General features: G+C 39.5%; 1 protein-coding gene across 2 annotated transcripts in view; it reads right to left on the reverse strand.

Annotated features, from left to right (window-relative positions):
- The window catches only part of UNC5C (unc-5 netrin receptor C), a 339,287-nt gene that overhangs the window by 69,512 nt on the left and 253,323 nt on the right, over nt 1-16,452 (reverse strand). The window lies entirely within an intron of this gene.

Below are 16,452 nucleotides of genomic sequence, written 5' to 3' on the forward strand. Positions count from 1 at the left end.
CTTTAAAATGTAGCAAACACATATTTACAGATGTATCTAAGACAACATACTTGGGGAGGGGGAAGGTTTTCTATCAGTTCTCAACGTAATCTAGCATACAAATCATACTCAAAGCTCTTCCTCGCCTATCACTAGCATCAAATCTTTGGCTCATGGTTTGCTTCTGGAGAACCTTAAGACATGACTGTTCAAAATCACTGAACTATTTTTCTATGCAAATATCCGTTTAGCAACAGCAATGCTATCCTTACAGAATGAAAGGAGGGAAGTGTATCTGCATAAGATGTCCTAAAGAAGGATCAACTATTTCTTGTCCTATAAAACTTGCGTTTTTCTACGACAGGTTTCTCCATAAAGCAAAACAACATTGATATTTACCACACTTAAACTTTCCTTTTGCATTCGTGTGGATACAGATAGAAGTAACCTTTAGTGGTAGGGAGTCAATAGTGTTGCCATTTTCAAAATCTTAAGGAGCTTCCCCAGCACCACAAGAGGTCTGGAAATTAATCTCTAAATCTATCTGGGGTCTAGATGTTGCACAGCTCCAAATTACATCTAACGCTTCTCTAATCCTTAGCAGAGAGGCAAGTTAAAGGGAGAAACAAAAAACAACTATCTTGAAATAAACATACTGAGGATGTAGATAAGAGCAGCTATTTGTAATGATGTAAATTTTGAAACAGCTAAACATTGTTGATATTTACACTAATGGAAGTGAGAAAGAAGGCAATTCATCTATAATAGTGAAGTTTTAAAACATGCATTTCATTTTAAATAAAGACAGCATATTCAGTCATGTGCTTGGGTATATTTGATCAAAGACTCACTCTCATTTAAGCTGGATTTTCTGAAAATTTGGTCTTACATGTGTGCTAATACAATCTTGCTAGAACTACAAGGGGAAAGGTAACAAAATTCAGATTGTAAGAAAACTACTTAATGATAACTGAAAGCTGAAATTAGTATCTTCTGAATCTAGTCTTTACCACAGGTTTTCTTGGTAATTCTTAAGAAAGCTTTCCACTTATAGAAGGTACTGTTGGGCTCCCTTGATTTAGATCCCTGCTTGCTCCGCCCACTTACAGGGCTCTCCTTGGGGTGCTTCCATAACAAACCATTTGTATCCAAACCTTTGCCTCAGGTCTGCTTCCAGAGAACCCGATCTAAGTCAGGATTGTTCAAAACTATGGTTTCTTCTACGTACATAATACCAGTTAAGAACAGTAATGTTATCCTGATCATAAATGACATAAAGTGATCCCAAGGGATACTGCAAACCACTTGGTTATTTGGAAAGTTTATTACATGGGAGAAAGAAAGCAATCTGCACTGTTGACAAGGATTTTAGAAGACTTACATGATTACTGAGTATGTGATCTTCACTATCTTTTACATGACTCTGCATTTTCCTCAGGTGTCTCCCACCAACCCTGGAGCAGTGATTATGACCTGAGCTTCAAGGACCCCTGAGGAGCCTTAAGTGCTGTGGCAGCACCCCTGGACTCTGTGAGGGACACTGCCTTCCTCCCCGAACTCTGGCTTTAACCAAAGCTCTGCTTTGATGTTTTCCACATTAGGCTTGCCTGTATGCCTTTGTTTGAAACAACGGGGTCTACAGCTAGAAAATAGCTGTAGGAATGAAAAAAGGAGCAAAAGGACTCTGGTTTCTGGCAAGATGCCCCCTCCCAGTTCCCTATACCCTGGAAGTCCCAGTCTTGTCTCAGCATCCTGCTTTGAGACCTTATCTCCATAAGAAGCTCCCATCCAGACTGCCGGTCATCACTCACCTCCTGCCCTGGAATCATTCTGCTCTGCATGTCCCCATCACCCACTCTCCAAAACTTTTGAAATCCTCCCACACTCCCTTGGAATATAGCAGCAGCCGCCTCCAAAATTTCAACCTCTTTTTACATTGTTTTCTTCATTCTTCACTAACTAATCCTAGTTCTTCGTGATGCTGCTGTTTCTTCTGGGGTCCTCTCACACGGTGGGTGTTTGACTTCCCAGACCCAACACACCACCAGGCCTGGGGGGCCAGGAAGTGTCTTCCCTGATCTGCACTCTCTATTCCAGACCATGCTCTCCAAACACCTTTGCTTTCAATCTCATGCCATCAGATGTCACCCAATTTCTTCACCCAATTTATATATATACATATATATATATATATATATATATTTGTCATCTATAAACCTCTGGACTCAGTCATTTTATCCAGTATAATTTTTGTCATAATTTCTGATGATTTTAATAATCACAAAGATGACACTTTCAACATCTTGGCTTCTCAATTATGACTCCCTTCCTGCAATAATCTTGGTTTTCAAGTCACTCACACTCAGAGCCACACATTCTAGGCCAGAGGCTTTCAATCCTGGCTTCACTGTAGTATAACTTGGAGATCATTTATAATATAATCAACTCTAAATCCACTCTAGAGAAACTGAATCCAACCCAGAAAAACTGATTCACTGGTCAAGATTTGTCTACCATCGGTGTGTGTGTGTGTTTTTTTTTTTTTTTTTTGAACTCCATAAGGGGCTGTGATTTACTGCTAGGTTGAGAAATATCACTCTAGGCCATTGCCTTTCAAATGAGATCCCTGGGCCAACAGCATCATAGCAACAGAGTCTCAGGCTCTGCCCACCAAGACTTCCTGAATCAAAATGTGCATGATAACAAGAACCTCAGGGGATTTCCATGCACATTAAAGTTTGAGAATCATTAGTTTAGCTTTTGTCCTTACCATTAATTATTAACTGTAACCCTTCCGAAACTCAATTTCAATGATCTTTTTTTACTATTTTGTCTTTCCTGCTTATTCTCTCTAGGGCTATCTCTTGACACACCTTCATCAGGGCCTACAATCTGTTGAACTTACCAACTTTACCTGACACCCTTCTCATGATCCCTCTTTCCTCTTTACCAAGTATAAATGCCATGTCTGCCTTCAGCAACAATCCCTTGCATTACACCCTCAACTCTGTCATCTCTCCCTTGCTCCAACATGCTCAGTTGGCCACTCTTCCCCCTACACCACCTTTGTATCCTTGCAATGGAGCATGGCTGTGTGAAGCCATATTGAGTGGGCTCATCTTCAGCTCATAACACAACTCAAATGGGCCCTAAATTCTGCCCTCAAAATTGCCCTGTATTTTCATCACCTGTTCACTGTTTCATACTCCTAAACAGCCAGTTCACACCTTCCCTCCGCTTAAACACTACCTCTCCCTCAGTCCTCTCAGCTGATGGCCAAGACTTCAATGTCACTGAGAAAACTGACAATCAGGAGACCTCTTCCAAAGCTCCCCCATCCACCTACCATCCTTATTCTGCACCCTCTCCCTTGTTACTGGGTCAGCTCTCCGCTCCTGCCACCTTTCAGTTGTACCCTGCATCCCCTATTCCTGCTCTCCTATTCAAGAGCAAACCCCAGCAATTCTCTTCTCCCTTAAATCATTAATGTTCCCTCTACACAGAATCATTTTCACCCACATACAGACATGTGGTTGTTTTTCACAACTTAAAAGAAAATCCCTCCTCACTCATTTTTGCCTCTAGTCCCTCCTACATTTCTCTGCTTACCTTAAAAAACACCTTAGATACTTGTTTGTATTCACTCTCTCCAGCTGCCATCCTCACATCTACTGAATCGATTCTAATTCGTGTTGACCTCCACCATTAGAACTGCTCTTTTCAAAGGTACTGATTACTTTCACCTTGTTAGATGGACTGGTGAGGTTTTAGTACTTATTGGACTGAGCAGCAGCATTTGACCACGTTGGCTCCCCACGCCTCCTCACTTGCTTTCTCTAGACAGGGCACTTTTCTGCTTTTTGTCCTATCTTCCCCCATCTGTCACAGCTTCCTCGGGCTAAGGTCTGTTTTCCCTGTGGTAGCTCTGTCCTTGGACCTCTGCTTTTTCCTATTTTCTATCCATATTCACTTCCTTGGTGAGCTCGTCCAGTCTCATGCAGATAATTCCTAAATTTATCTCCAGTCCAGATCCATTCCTGAACTCCAGATTCATATATCCAACTGCCTCCTTGCGATTTCACTGGGTTGTCAAATAACAACCCCCTGAACTGTCCTTCAAACCTGCTCCTCCCACACCTTACAGTCTCAGTTAAGGCCAAATCCATCCTTCCAGTAACTTAGAAACCTCAGACTTAGTCTTGACTCCCCTCTTCCTCTCCCTCTGTCCATTTGATGTCAGAGCAGCCTATCAGAATCCGACCACTTCTTGTCCCCTCAGTACCACTCCCCCTTCCCTGAGAAAGTCACCATCACTTCTCTCCTGGATTATTGCAACAATTTCCTGTCTTATCTTTGCTTTTCCTATTGACCCTAACATCTATTCTCCATACAGTAGAATGATCCTTAAACCCTGAGTCAGATCATGCTATACCTCGAATCCAACCCTCCAATATTATTGCTCAGGGTCAGAGCCAAAGTCCTTACAAGGACCCACAAGGTCCTGCATCACCAGGACCCCTGACCTCTCTGAGACTTCCTCATTTACTCTCTCCTTTTCTCTCATCTCTTTAGATGCTGGCTCCTTTGCTGTGACTTATGCACAGCATGGGTGCCCCTGCTTTGGGGATGTTAGGTCCGCTCGTGCAACTGCCTGGAATAATCATTTCCCTGGTAAGTTTGCTGTCTTCTCTCCTTCAGGTCTTTACTCAGATGACACCTTCTCAGTGAGTCACTTCCTAATCAATCTTCAAAACTGCAACATCTCCCTCTGCCTATGCCCCCAATCTCTCACTCTCTTCTATTTTCTCCATCTCATATAGCCTGTATTTTACTTGTTTCCTTCACCAGAATGTAAGCTCCAAGGTTCTGGCCTATTTTTTGATCAGTGTTATAGTCTCGTGGCTTGGAACTGGCATATAGTAGGTGCTTCATTAATTATTTGCTGAATGTATGAACAAAACAAGACATGCAGTGGGATCAAGTCTGTTATACACATTTTTAAAAGAGTAGAGAAAGTAAAGTGAAGGATTTAAAGTCGGTACTTTAACTGTCAAATTAGTAATGAGTATGTTTAGTGAGAACAATTTTAAACATCTTTTCTAACTAACTTCTGATAGAGAGTAAGAAAACAAACCTCCATTGGCTAAGGTCAAATCCTACAGAGCTGGCCTGGCCTCCAAGTGGACTCACAGGAGAAATCATGAGATAGAAAAGGGCCTCTGGAATTATAGTAGGAGACCCCCAATGTTTCACTCCCATTTATGAGTCTAAAGTTTCCTGTGGCCAATATGTTTTAACTACGGCATCTTTGCAAGTGGAACTTGCTCTAGGCCACATTATACCTGTTTATCTCCTGGAGAACTTTAAAAAGGTGTCTGGGTAATGATTACAGAATTTTATCTAGTGAACACAGAAATCTAGGTGATTACAGTAAACCTGAGCCTACAATATAGCTTCCCAAGACCTTTAAATTTCAATAAACAAATAGTTGGCATCTTGTTCTTTCAACTCCATTCCACAAACACTGAGTACCAACTATGTGCTAGGCACTGTGTCAAGTGCTGGATGGGGACAAAGGGGAATTTCAGGTAAGGGCTTGCTTGTGGCACCCTCTGGATAAGAATGCAACAGGGAAGAACAAATCTGACTCTGCATTAGACATGCTGCTTTAGCTCTAACCCTGTGCTGTTTCCTGTGCTTAGTCATACTGGTTCTGTATCTTATGTAAAAGAGTGCTGCCTGTAGCCTGAAATACACAGCACAGCCCATTCTCAAGATTCTGACCTTTAAGGGTATAACACTTTCCCATTCATATAAAGATAAAAGCTTTGCAGAATAGAAAATAACATCTGTCTTGCTGGAGGTTTACAGGGACACCATGACCTGATCTATATGGACAGCTCCAAGAACAAAGGATTCTGACACCAAGAAGTTTGCAAAAACCAATCACAGCCCCTCCCCTTTTTGGTATAAAAGGAGCCTGAATTCTGACTTGGATAAGATGGTTCCCTAGGACATTAGTCCCCATCTTCTTGGTCTGCTGGCTTTTTGAATAAAGTTGTTATTCCTTGCCGTAACACCTTGTTTTCCAATTTATTGGCCTGTCGTGTGGTGAGCAGAATTTGGACTTGGTAATAAGAGACAAACCTATAAACAAATTACAATGTGACAGAAACAATAGATACATGTTCAAGGATGGAGGTAAATTGGGGTTCAAATTACGTGGGGAGAGGACATTTGATGGGGGAATATCTGAACTAGTTTCTTAAGAATGGAATTAAGCTTGTTGAGAAAGCAAAAAAGTAAAGTGACGGATGAAGAGTACACTTCAGGAAGAGGAAACAGCCAGTGCTTCACATAGGCTTGAAGCCTCCTGGGGAGTCTGAGCACTGGATAGTGGTCTTACCTGCAGTCACGGGGAGCAGAGCAAGGATGAAGAAGCTGCTTTCAGGAAATCACTGAGGGACTCCAGTACTGCTCTAACACATCTGACCTTTACTTACAGCTGCTGTGATCCAATGAAGGGTTTAAAAAGGACAGGCATGATGACACTTTGCTTTAAGAAGGACTGTTTTGGGGTTAAGCTAAGATGGTGGAGTAGAGAGACTCACAGCTCGCCCTCTCCCACAAATACACCAAGAATTACAACTACAAACCCACTGAATTGCACAGAACACCTACAGAACTTTGGCAGAGTGTCTCTTGTTTCAAAATACAAGAGGATTGTCACAAAATCCGGTAAGAAATGAAAAAGGAAAAATCGATGCAGGACCAGTACTGCAGGGAGGGAGTGGCATGAGAAGAAAGGTACCCTCATGCTGGGACGCCCCCTTCTCCAGCCAGGAGGTCAGCAGGGACAGAAGCAGAGCTTCTGATGCTTGGGGGAGAAACTGGCAAAATGCTTGGCAGACAGAACTCAGGGAAACTTACCTGGAGGGTCCCTGTGATCCCCGGCCCGAGACACAAGCCAGCAGGGACAAGCCAGCTGGCTGCTAGAGATCGGTAAGGAGCCCAGGCAAAGGGCTGGGGCCCGCTGCACAAAGGCAGCCTCAGGGGACTGGAGGGCAGTGTGAGCTCTGGCTGGGGGTGTGTATGGAACAGAACAGCTGGGGTGGGGGGGTAGGGGCGCAACACACCATAGCCGCTTTCTCCACTTGGTGTGTTCTTGCATGAGAAGAGAGGTGGGGCTTGGTCATAGCCATCACTGCTGCATGGAGGCAGGGCTGAAAGCTGAATCCAGACCAAGAGGTCCTGCAACTTCACAGGCAGGACTGAGATTTGTTTATAGCCCCAGGCAGAGACGGCAGATTTGCTCTCTCTGGACCCGTTGTAGACTCTCACCTCTGGGATGAGCAGGCAGTGAGCAGAGTTCTGGCACACCACAGATTCAGGTGTGTGACTGCATGCTTGCTATCCCGGTTCCCAGTGCCTGAATGCTGGATCTGCACTGGTGGTTCCTGAGGCTCAGAACCTGGGAGACACCAGACCAGGTGGCCAACATTCCCACAGATAAGGCGGGGACAAAGGCAGCGTCAATAAAGAGTACTTTGTAAGCCTGCAAAACAAGTGACAGACAACACCAGAGAGGGCACCTCCCAGTGCACATCTCCTGCCTACTCTTCTTCCCAGCTGAAGTGCTCCAACCCTGCCTGCTACACACCACAGCTCAGAAATGGGTCTAGACGTCTCTATTCCAGCAAAAAGTGAGCATACCAGGACCCTGCCAAGGATATGACAACTACAGAACAAAAAAGGAGGCCTGGCTCAACAACAACAATCAGGGCAAGTTCTGAAAACCACAACTCTAACCACACCCCTAATCAGAGGGATAACAGCCAACACTCATGGAAGAAAGATATGGCAACTATCCATACTAAGAAGAGCCATAGCAACAAACTATTAGATGTATACAGTCTACATAGGAATGCTCCCACTTTAAATAAAAAAAAACAGAAACTAAAACAGCCCTTCAAGACCACGGCAGATAACTGATACTCATAAATCCACAGAGCCAGAGAAATATAAGTAAAATGAAGAGGCAGAGGAACTACTCCCAATTAAAAGAACAAGAAAAATCCTCTGAAAGAATGATCAATGAAATAGACTAATAGTCTACTAGATCATGACTTCAAAAAGAGAATGATCAAGGCACTGAAGGAACTAAAAGAGACTATCAATAAAGACAGAGAATACTTTAAAAAGGAAATTGAAACTATAAAGAGTCAATTAAAAACAGAAAACTCAATTGCTGAGATAAGAGCCGAGCTAAAGTCAGTCAAAAGCAGACTAGATATTGCAGAGGAATGAATAAGTGACTTAGAAGACAGGGTAACAGAAGTCACCCAATCAGAACAGCAGAAAGAAAAGCAAATAAAAACCAATGAAAGCAGTATAAGGGAAATATGGGATAATATAAAGCATGCAAACCTATGCATAACAGGGGTCTCAGAAGGAGAAGAAAGAGAAAAAGGGATTGAAAGAGTATTTGAAGAAATCATGACTGAAAACTTCTCAAACCTAAAGAAGGAAACAGATATCCAAGTACAGGAGGCACAGAGGGTCTCAAAAAAGAAGAGCCCAAACAGACCTACACCAAGCCATATTATAATTAAGATGGCCAAAGTGAAAGATAAAGAATGGATTCTAAAGGCAGTAAGAGAAAAACAAATAGTTACAAGGGAACTCCCATAAGACTTTCAGCTGATTTCTGTACATAAACACGGGTGGCCAGAAGGGAGTGGCAAGATGTATTCAAAGTCCTGAATGAGAAAAAGCTGCAACCTAGGATATTCTATCCGGCAAGACTATCTTTTAGAGTAGAAGGAGAGATAAGGAATTTCACAGACAAGCAAAAATTAAGAGAATCTAGTAATACTAAACCTATGCTAAAAGAAATATTGAAAGGTCTACTCTAAATAGAAAAGAAACAGGAAGCTATAGCAATGAGAAACCCGTAATTGGAAATGCAATAACTACAGTGAACTGCAAGAGAATAAACATGAAGATGTAAAAAATAAATTTAAAAAAGAATATCAAAATTATAAAAGGTGGGAGAGGGGAGGAAGAAATTATAGATTTTTTTCTCTCTCTTTTTTTCTTTGTTCTTTTTAGGATGTGTTTGAACCTACATGACTATCAGTCTAAAGCAAACAGATACAGTAACGAGTTAGTGTACTAGAAACACAGGGTAACCACAAATGAAAAGTATACAGTAGAATCACAAAAACCAAAAAGAAACCAAGCTAATAGAAAAGAAAATTATCAAACCACAATAAGAAAAAAAGGAAAAGGAAAAAAATACCAAATCACCTGGAAAGCAAAGTTTAAATTGGCAATAAACACACATCTATCAATAATCACTATAAATGTCAAAGGACTAAATGCTCCAATCAAAAGACAGAGTGGCAGACTGGGTAATAAAACAAAAGCCTACAATATGCTGCCTACAAGAGACTCACTTTAGAGTAAAGGACACATATAGACTCAAAGTGAAAGGATGGAAAAAGATATTTCATGCAAATGGAAATGACAAGAAAATGGGAGTAGCAATACTCATATCAGACAAAACAGACTTTAAAACAAAGGCCATAGAGAGAGATAAAGGACACTATATAATGATCAAAGGAGAAATACAAGCTGAAGATATTATACTTGTAAACATATATGCACCCAATATAGAAGTACCTCAAAATATAGAACAAATAGTAACAGACATAAAGTGGGAAATTCATGGGAATACAATACTAGGAGACCTTAGCACCTGACAAACATCATTGGACAGATCTTCCAGACAGAAAATCAGTAAGGCAATGGAGATACTAAATGATACAATAGAACAGTTGGACTTGGTTGATATTTTTAGGACACTGCATCCCCAAAAAACCAGAATATACATTCTTTTCAAGTGCTAATGGAACATTCTCTAGGATAGATCACATACTTGGGCACAAAAGAAGCCTAAATAAATTTAAGAGGACAGAAATTATTTCAAGCTTCTTCTCTGACCACAATGGCATGAAATCAATCACAGAAAAACAAATGAGAAAAAAATGACAGCACAGAGACTAAACAACATGTTACTAAAAAACCAATGGGTCAAAGATGAAATCAAAGAAACTAAAAAACGAGACAAATGACAATGAAAACAGCAACCACACAAAATCTATGGAACACAGCAAAAGCAGTCCTAACAGGGAAGTTCATAGTGATACAGGCCTTCCTCAAAAAAAGAACAATCTCAAATAAACAACCTAACTTACCACCTAAAAGAATTAGGAAAAGAACAAACAAAACCTAAAGTCAGCAGAAGGAAAGAAAGAATAAAGATCAGGGAGGAAATAAAATGGAGATTAAAAAATTAGAAAAAAAAATCAAACTAAGAGCTGGTTTTTTTTGAAAGGGTAAACAAAATTGACTAACCTCTGGCCAGGCTCACTAAGAAGAAAAGAGAGCACACAAATAAATAAAATAAGAAATAAAAATGGAGAGATTGCAGCCAACACCAAGAAATACAAAAAAATTATAGGAGAATACTATGAACAACTATATGACAATACATTGGACAACTTAGAAGAAATGGACAAGTTTCTAGAAACATACAGGCCACCAAAACTGAATCGAGAAGAAACAGATCATCTGAACAGACCAATCACTATAAGTGAAATAGAATCAGCAATAAACACTCTCCCTGCAAACAGAAGTCCAGGACCAGATGGGTTCACTGGGGAATTCTATCAAACATACAAAGAAGAGCTCATACCAATCCTTCTCAAACTCTTCCAAAGAGGAGGTAACACTCCCAAACTCATTCTATGCAGCCACCATCACCCTGAAACCAAAGCCAGACAAAGACACTACCAAAAAAGAAAGCTACAGGCCAATATTACTGATGAACATATATGCAAAAATCCTCAACAAAATATTAGCAAACAGAATGCAATAACACATAAAAAAGATCATACATCATTATCAAGTTGGGTTCATTCCAGGGACATAAGGATGGTTCAACATATGCAAATCAACGTGATACATCACATCAACAAGAGAAAGAATAAAAATCATACGATCATCTCAACAGATACAGAAAAAGCATTCAATAAAATCTGACACTCATTTATGATAAAAACTCTTACCAAAGTGGGTAAAGAGGGAACATATCTCAACATAATAAAAGCTATTTATGACAAACCTACAGCCAGCATAATACTCAATGGCGAAAAGCTGAAAGCTTTCCCCCTAAAATCTGGAACAAGACAAGGCTGCCCACTATCACCATTTCTATTCAATATACTACTGGTAGTCCTAGCCATAGCAATTAGACAAGAGAAAGAAGTAAAAGGGATCCAAATTGGAAAAGAGGTAAAATTGTCATTATATGCAGATAACATGATACTATGTATAGAAAACCCTAAAGGCTCCACACAAAAACACCTAGAACTAATAAAGAAATTAGCAAGGTAGCAAGGTACAAGATTAACATACAGAAATCAGTGGCATTTCTTTACACTAATACTGAAATATCAGAAAAGGAACGTAAAGAAACAATCCCTTTTAACATTGCATCCAAAAAAATAAAATACTTAGGAATAAATCTGACTAAGGAAGTGAAAGACTTACATGTGAAGAACTACAAAACACTGACTAAAGAAATTAAAGATGACTTAAAGAAAGGGAAAGGTATCCCATGTTCTTGGACTGGAAGAATTAATATGCTTAAAATGGCCATACTACCCAAAGCAATCTACAGATTTAATGTGATCCCTATCAAATTACCAAGGACATTTTTCACAGCATTGGAACAAATAATCCTTAAATTTATATGGAATTACAAAAGACCTAGAATTGCCAGAGCATACTGAAGAAAAAGAATGAAGCTGGAGGAGTAACCCTCCCAGACTTCCAACAAAACTACACAGCTACAGTAACCAAAACAGCATGGTGCTGGTACAAAAACAGACATATGGATCAATGGAACAGAATAGAGAGCCCAGAAATAAATCCACAAACTTTTGGTCAATTAATCTTTGACAAAGAAAGCAAGAAATTACAATGGAGTAAAGACAGTCTCTTCAGCAAACAGTGTTGGGAAAACTGGACAGCTGCATTTAAATCAATGAAGTTAGAATACTCCCTCACATCATACACAAAAAGAAACTCAAAATGGCTTAAAGACTTAAACATAAGACAAGACACAATAAACCTCTTAGAAGAAAACATAGGCAAAACATTATCTGACATAAATCTTAGCAATGTTCTCCTAGAGCAGTCTACCCAAAGAATAGAAATAAAAGCAGGAATAAACAAATAGGACCTAATTTAAACTTACAAGCTTTTGCACAGCAAAGGAAACCATAAGCAAAACAAAACCACCACCTACAGAACGGGAAAAAATATTTGCAAAAGATGAGACTGACAAAAGCTTAATTTCCAGAATTTATAAACAGCTAACTTAATAAGAAAAAAACAAACAATCCAATCCAAAAATGGGCAGAAGACCTAAAAAAGCAATCCTCCAATGAAGACATATGAATAGACAATAGGCACATGAAAGAATGCTCAATATCACTAATTGTCAGAGAAATGAAAATCAAAACTACAATGAGGTATCACCTCACACCAGTCAGAATGGCCATCATTCAGAAGTCCACAAATGATAAATGGTGGAGAGGCTGTGGAGAAAAGGGAACCCTCCCATGCTGTTGGTGGGAATGTAGTTTGATGTAGCCATTATGGAAAACAGTATGGAGATTCCTCAAAAAACTAAAAACAGACTTACCATGTGATCCAGCAATCCCACTCTTGGGCATAGATCCAGAGGGAACCTTAATTCAAAAAGATATATACATGCACCTCAATGTTTATAGCAGCACTATTTACAATAGCCAAGACATGGAAACAACCTAAATGTCCACTGACAGATGACTGGATAAAGAAGCTGTGGTATATTTATACAGTGGAATATTACTTGGCCATAAAAATAATAAAATAATGCCATTTGCAGCAACATGGATGGACCTGGAGAATGTCATTCTAAGTGAAGTAAACCAGAAAGAGAAAGAAAAACACCATATGCTATCACTTATATGTGGAATCTAAAAAAAAAAAAAAAAAAAGACAAACTTATTTACAAAACAGAAACAGACTCACAGACATAGAAAACAAACATGGTTACAGTGGGGGAAGAGGGTGGGAGGGATAAATTGGGAGTTTGAGACTTGTAGATACTAATATATATAAAATAGATAAACAAGTTTATACTGTATAGCACAGGGAACTATATTCAACATCTTATAGTAACTTATGGTGAAAAAGAATATAAAAATGAATATATGTATGTTCCTATATGACTCAAGCATTGTGCTGTACACCAGAAATTGACACATCATAAACTGACTATACCTCAATAAAAATATTTTAAAAAATTTTTAAAAAGAACGACTATTTTGGGAGCAGTGTGGATTATTAGGGAGGCACAAAAGAAGCTGGAAACCAGTTTATAAGGCTATTGTCATAATCCTGGTGAAAGATCATGAAGAGTGAATTAAGGAAGTACCAAGTGGACTAGGGAGAAAAGAATGGAAAGCAATTTGAAAGGGTGAGGGATAGGGCAGAAGAGTTGATTATATGTGGAAAGGAAGGTGCAAGACAAAACTATTCCCAGTTTCTGGCTTGAGGAACTGTGTGTGGATCAGGGATAAAGGAGGCAGAAAATATTTAAGGGCTAGAAGGTTAATGATGAGCTGATTTGGCTGATCTTACAAGGAATCCAGTTAGCACAGCATGATTCTCTGCAACAGCTAAATTGCTCAAAAATCTCCAGTTATTTCCATGAACAGATTTTTTTTTCTCTTAAGTTTAGAAATACAAAAATAACAAGTAAAACCCTCATTACTAACACTTCTCTTAGATAACAGCACAAAGAACTGAACACAGATACTGATAAAAATGATAAAACATTTATTCCCCAAAAGACACCTGCACACCAATGTTCATAGTAGCACTATTTACAATAGCCAAGACATGGAAACAACCTAAATGTCCATCGACAGATGACTGGAAAAAGAAGTTGTTGTATATTTATACAATGGAATACTACTCAGTCATAAAAATGATAAAATGCCATTTGCAGCAACATGGATGGCCCTGGAGAATGTCATTCTAAGTGAAGGAAGCCAGAAAGAGAAAGAAAAATACCATATGATATCACTTATATGTAGAATCTTAAAAAAAGACAAATGAACTTATATATAAAACAGAATACACACACAAAATACAGACGTGGTTGTCAGGGGGGAGCAGGTGGGAAGGGATAAACTGGGAGTTCGAGATTTGCAGATACTGACTGGTATATATAAAACAGATAAACAAGTTTATATTGTATAGCACAGGGAAATATTCAGTATCTTGTAGTACCTCATTATCAAAAAGAATGTGAAAATGAATATATCTATATTCATGTATGACTGAAGAATTGTGTCTGGTGTACAGCAGAAATTGACACAACACTGTAAACTGACTAACTCAATAAAACAAACAAAAAGCACATTTATTCCCATTTTGTGTAATTAAAAGCTTATGAGAGGATGTACAGAAGGGAAAATAATGTGTAAGAATAATTCTGTTTGTTATGTAAATGGTTGTCTGAATCAGCAAGATAAATCAATATAAAAGTCTTATAATTACATCCTTTTATTAAAAAATATATCCTTTTCATGCATTATCTCCAGAACTCCACACTACCAAATATATTGACACTCTTCCATTTGAAGTAACTTCACAGTGAGTCTCCTTATGTAAACTGTATGTAAAATACCAAGAAAAAAATACAGTATTTTTTGTGATGCTAGAAATTAACTGTATTGAGTAGTAAGTATTTAATTATATTTTCTAAGTGCTATTTATTTGTAAGCTAATCTTAATCAGGAGTTAGTACTTTGGTCTGGCCTCTGAATTCTGTTCATATTTTGTTCATTTCAATGCTTGTTGATTTCACCGAGACTTGGCTTCCTCCCACCCTTCCGATTTAGCAAACCATTTGATTTATACAAGAGAGAAGCCTTTCCAAGTTAGAAGTTATTTTTAGCTACATATAAAACATCCAAGAAGAGAGAAAAATAGGTTGAAGTTCAGAAAACAATAAAAGGCTTCACCCATAAACCATAACTTGTCAGTGCTGCAGTGAGGAAAAGCACTGTTTCTGTCCTTGTGGCTCAGTAACTGCTGTCTTCAATAATTCGGGGCATATATGAAGTAATTTACTCAAGTGTTTATCAAGACATGGGGTTTTATTAATGGATAATAAAAACACTTATGAGGCAATGTTAGGATATCCTATTTGCATATTTGGTTGCTGTTTCGTGTTGATTAATCCCATTGTGTGCGATTGAGAATCTTACTTTATGAAGTAATTCCTACAGTGCTAGATAAGAGGGCTGTTCTCAGGCCAGACTGCCTGGATTCAAAACCCATTTCTGTGCCTCTCTTGGGTAAGTTTCTTATCTTCTGTGTGCCCCAGGGTCCTCATTTATAACATGAGGATAATTGTGGAACTGATTCCATAACATTTTTGAGGATTAAATGAGTTAATACACAAATTACTTAGTGTTTGGCATACAGCAAATATTCTTAATTTAGTATTAATATTAGATTAAGGGTATTTTAAAGGAGATGGGATAAAATCCAAAACAACTCTAAAAAAAAACAAACATAAAAGTGGTGTTAATCTAAAAACAAAAAGGAAACAAAAAGAGATCAAAACGGCAGAGTACGAGCATGTGGAGCTCACCTCCCCTAATAAGCACATCAAAAATATATCTACATGTGGAGCAATTCTCACTGGAAACAAACTTAAGACCGGCAGAAAGACTCCTCTACTGCCAAGGTAATAAGAAAGATCTTGAATTGAGTAGGAAGGGAACAGAAGCGATCAGGTTGGGACCTGGGCCCCTGGGAAGGGACACAGAGGAGAAGAGAGATTACATGGGAGATCCACTCTGGGAGTGAGTGGTTCAAGCCACATACTGGCTGCCCCAACCATGGGGTAGGACAGTTGGAAGATGACTCCCCTTAGCTGGTTCGAAAACAACTGGGACAAACAGAAGGGCTAGTGAAGAGTGTGCACATGCTTTCCTATTCCTAGGAACAAGGCAGAGTATGTGTACTGAAACTGCATGGGCCTTGGCCAGTTTCCTGCGACTGACCCGGCACATGCTGGTCTGAGCTGAGCACCTGCTCCAATCCCTCTTGCTCCTCGGCACAGCTCCGCACTAGGCGGAGGGTTGCAGTGGCTGAGGGGAGTGCACAGTTATGAGTGATAAAGCTAGCTTGGACCCAGAGCACATCTGAATGGGGTGAGGGCAGCCACTGCACTGCTGGTGCTTGCAGAGGCAGCGCATGGGGAGCCGTCCTGGACTCTGACTGGAGCTGGGACCACCACAACCCATGCCCCAACACGTGCAAAGCTGGTATACAGGG

Source organism: Camelus ferus, chromosome 2 (genome assembly GCF_009834535.1).
Source record: "Camelus ferus isolate YT-003-E chromosome 2, BCGSAC_Cfer_1.0, whole genome shotgun sequence".
NCBI classification, from domain to species: Eukaryota; Metazoa; Chordata; class Mammalia; order Artiodactyla; family Camelidae; genus Camelus; species Camelus ferus.